This window comes from Polypterus senegalus, chromosome 17 (genome assembly GCF_016835505.1).
Source record: "Polypterus senegalus isolate Bchr_013 chromosome 17, ASM1683550v1, whole genome shotgun sequence".
NCBI classification, from domain to species: Eukaryota; Metazoa; Chordata; class Cladistia; order Polypteriformes; family Polypteridae; genus Polypterus; species Polypterus senegalus.
The window spans coordinates 77,473,713-77,478,290 of record NC_053170.1 but is presented as its reverse complement, the minus strand read 5'-3'; the positions used below and the strand labels follow the sequence as shown (position 1 = coordinate 77,478,290).

General features: G+C 38.0%; 1 long non-coding RNA gene across 1 annotated transcript; it reads right to left on the bottom strand.

Annotated features, from left to right (window-relative positions):
- Positions 1 to 327: 327 nt before the first annotated feature.
- Positions 328 to 1,907, bottom strand: LOC120517623. The gene is made up of 3 exons (XR_005631068.1): positions 1,867 to 1,907; positions 993 to 1,156; positions 328 to 570 (listed from the first exon to the last, which is right to left on the bottom strand). It is a non-coding gene; the product is annotated as an uncharacterized LOC120517623 (long non-coding RNA).
- Positions 1,908 to 4,578: the final 2,671 nt, after the last annotated feature.

The window sequence follows — 4,578 nt, the reverse complement described above, 5'->3', positions numbered from 1 at the left end:
AAGGTTTTGAACACAATAAAAGTGAATCACTAAATTTGTCAAAAAAGGAAAAATGCTATTTTAGCTTTATGAACAAGATGCTACTCTGAGTCAGAGTTCTTATCCAGCAAAATTCCATAAAAATTCTGTTCTTTTTAAACTGACGTTTTTCCTGTTCTGTCCCTTAACATTTATTCAGTAATAATATTTCTACATCACCTTTGCTTACAAGTGTGGCTCAAATTGCTCTACAAAAATATACAGTTACAAAGAAAACTGAAGATATTATAAAAGTAAATAAGAAGCAAATGGAGGGGTCCTTGTCCTTTGTAATAAATACACTGCCTGGTCCAATTGCTGGGGACAAAGACAAACTTGCAGCCTTCAAGGATACTGGAGATAATAAACCTCTGGGGGTCCCAAGCTAAAGCCCACACAGACCCCCTCTGCACACCCCAGCATACATGATTGTGGCCGTCTCACTCCAATCACAATTCCATTTCAGGGTGTCTTGTGATCTTTTCTTATATCACAGGCAGTTGGAGTTGATGTAACAGACGGTGGAGACGCAGGGGTCACCATTGGAATAAACTGGAAAAAAAACAACAGAGAAACACAGCAGATGTTAGTGCCCAGTACAGAGCTTACAAAGTGTACACAGCGCCATTTCTAATCTATTACAACCAATGCAAGTCACTAAGAAAAAGCCAAATTAGAAAAGTGGGCTTGTTGAAGTTTTTCAAAATGCTTGACATTTGTAGCCTGGCACTTTTCTATTGGCAACGCACTCCAGATTTTTTTGTACGAGTACAGAAAGCTGCTGGTTTTTATGGTTGATCTTGGAATAAAAAGCAAAGTAACGTTTGAGAAAAGAAATGTTCAGAGCAGACACTCGAAAAAACAGGTAGGGTCTAAAATACTCAAAGCCTTCTAATTATTTAATAGAACCTTAAAATCAATTCTAAGTGAGACAGACAGCCAGTGTAATGAGACCGAGACAAAAAGGCCAATACCTCGTGATCACTTGGCAAAGGCACAGCAGATCAGACCAGAGATTGAGATGGAGGATTCTAGAATTGTCAGGAGGGCCAGCCGCTACTTCAACATGGTACACATTTCTCCGTCCTTCTTCTTAAACTGCTGCCCCATAACACGAGACTCTTCTACTTCACTGTAACTGTTAAAAACATAAACACAGTAGACATTCACTCACGGAGTTCAAACATTAATAAAGTGTACTCTTACTTCTTATTCTGCCTTCTTTCTTGGTTCACCTGTAGATCAATTATTACCAAAGTAAACCATCACAAAAGATAAAGGTCTGCTTAGAGTAACGTCTAACTAATAATATTATTCTAAAGTGTGATTTTTGTTGGATTTTGAAAGAACCCCAACTTTACTGTCATTGTATGTAACATCATTTTTTTCCTTTTACATTACGCATACAGTAGACATTGTGTTATAATCTCTGTATATCTGAACTTCTAATGTGATGTGCTCAGGTGTCAGTACTTACATGAAAACATCTTTGTTTTTCTCTCCTGCCTTAGTTTTGTATTAATTTAAAATTAAGTCTCGGTTCTTTCAAAATTCAACAACAAAGCACAGTAACTTAAGAAAATAAACTTATTTTGCAAAACAGAACAACATCCCTGTTTAGTGACTGCTGGAACTGATGCTCCTCAGTCTCTGTGTTTGTGAGGATTCACACTCTGAGGCTTTCCTGTCTAAAATTAAAAAGCCGTGCTAGTTACTGGACAGAGTGAGCAGACATACAGTACAGTATTTAAGGCAGCAAAATATTACAAATCAAGTAATAAATATGGGGAGGCTTTGCAGAAATTGTGCACAAATTACTTTTGAAACTAAAAGCCTCAGTAGTCTTACCTGTAGAAATAGCAAATCTAACATGAACTGCACATCATCTCGAACTGGAAATCTTAAAAACAGAAGAAAAGGACATCCAGTTGTGTTTCAGAATTCGGGTACACTGGCATCTGTTCAGCCACATGGAAGGCTGGTTACCACCGGGCATCCTATAGGATCAAGAGAAAAAATACAATAAAGGGGCATTGTATTTCAAACTGCAGCAATAATAATTAAGTTATTTCTAAGGAGCAAGGCTCCTCCATTATATTCAGTTAAATGTGTGTACTGTATGTAAACTTCTATAAGCTTAGAACACGTGACAACAGCAGGTGCCCAGCCTGTCATTGTGCCACATCAGATGCACACCACACTTCTCTGATGGCTTTGGATATAAATTTTAAAATTGCCTGTTTTCAACAATGGAATTATTTTCTACTAAATAAGGTTAAAGTAATCCATTAACAATTTGTAATGCTATTATCTGCATCCTGCTTTCTTGTAATAACTTAGTTGTTGCTACTTTTGTATGTAATATAGCCTTCATCATTGTATTTTGTTAACTTTATTGTGGAAAAACTATTGTATTGATGTAATCTGATATCAACATAATAAAAAAGATGGCTTTGGAGGGCACACTTTACACCGGTCGAGTGTCAGACGTGCACTCTTAATTCGATTCCTACTTTGACTTTTTTTTTTTTTTAATTATTAGCACGCCGTTCGCTCTTTAATATAAAAATGTGGACAAATGTTAAAAGAAACACATCACCAAATGCTAATTGTGTGTTACGAAATAAATGACATACATCTATTAATCCATTAACCCAAACACGGAAAATGCTGGGATTTTTATGATTAAACCACGAAATTACGAAGTGGTTTAACTAAAAGTGATGTACTTACAAAAAGCTGTAGATGGCCATTATAAAGTTCACAAACACACGTCGCATTTCATTTCGCTCCCTCTTCATTCGACTGGAGTTAAATTTTTCAGGAGACACATCTTCCATGACGTTATAAAATTCAAAAGTTGCCATCTTTTCCAGTAACAAGTCCACTTACAGGCGGAGTTAAACAACAACACAAAAATGACTCGCAAGTATAACCGGAGTTATACTTCACGCGACGCGACGCATGCTGCAGCGGACACTCCTGCTACGCAAGCGTTGTAGTGTTTATACTTGCGCGCGTACTTTACGTAAATCTGGAGGAATCCACCAGGTGGCAGTGCGAGATATTATCGCGGTGATAACATGTTTGGCTTCTCTGTGTTGTGAATTGCCTAAAACACCTATTAAATTCCGATAACACCTTACCGCAATATCTGTGAAAAGGATGTTTATTGATTAAATCCATAAATCCAGGGATGTGTCCGTTCCAGCAAGCATTGGGCATGAGACAGAAACAATCCCTGGACATGGCCTCCGCTCATTGCAAGGTGAATACAAGCACACACATACACTAGCGTCATTTTAGCGGCACCAAATCCCCAAATCTGCATATCTTTGGAAGGAAACCGGAGCACAGTGTGGAATACAAGCAGGAAATACCAGCAACATAACTCCCTGCGAGACAGCAGTGCTATCGCTCCACCACCGTGACACCCCCATGTGTGTAATTATTCCCCCATGTGTGTATTTATTAACAGTATTCATTATTTAAACGAAATTATATGTAAAATGTAACATACACATTTTAATGCATTTCATCATGAAAGTGATATCAAGTATAAATCTAAAGATTCTAAATGTGCAGACAGTTGGAATATCATACATTTAATTTGTTCTGTTTGGCGATCTATTGCTGCTAAGCAAAATGCCTACATACAGATGCATTCGTGGTGCTTTTATATTCAAGCGTCACATATTCCCGATCGTAATGACACGATAGATTTTAAAAGTCTCACATACCATCTTTTGTGCCATCTATTTTTTATTGTTTTACTTTACCTGCTGTCAGGTCCAAGAAGCTCGTAGCGATTAAAAACTGGGATGACGTTTGCGACCGTCTGCTTTAATGATAAAGTAAACTACGAGGTTAAAGTGGACATTTCGAGATTAAAGCCGAAATTTCCACTTTAATCACAAAGTACACGTTTTCACCGTGTCGTTTATTTTTTTCTCAGTGGCTCAAATATAACGCTATACATTATGTTGCTGTTGTTAAGTTGCAAAAATTAAAAAGTAAAAAATACATATATAAATGACATGATACATTTTAAAAGTCTTTTGTGCCGTCTTTTTTTTTTTTTTGCAACTTCACATCGGCAACATAATGTATAGTGCTGTATTTGAGCCATTCATGAAACAGCAAAGTGCGCACATCAATCCCCGAAGGATCTCCATAGAGGCTTGCTGTCACATGTAGATAGTAAACAGAGACTCTGACGTGTGTCGTAAAACATTCAACATGCGCAGAACAAATCGGGCAGCGTCGTGAAATGAATTTTAATTAAGCAGAGAGCGCGTGCGCGAGACAAATCGGATGAGGACTCATGTCGCAAAATAAAAAAAACGCAGATCGGATAGGGTCGTAATAGTAAAGCACTGCGCATGCGTGCGCATGCGCGCGCAAATCGGGTAGTCACCGCAAGTTGGGTAGCGACAAACAACATCAGTAACATATGACACGTGCTATCCAGGGCCCCGCCTTTTCCTGAGAAACAGTGAATTATGGGAAGTGTTCATACGCTTTCGACCATAAACATACAATTACTAGACGCCCCATTGT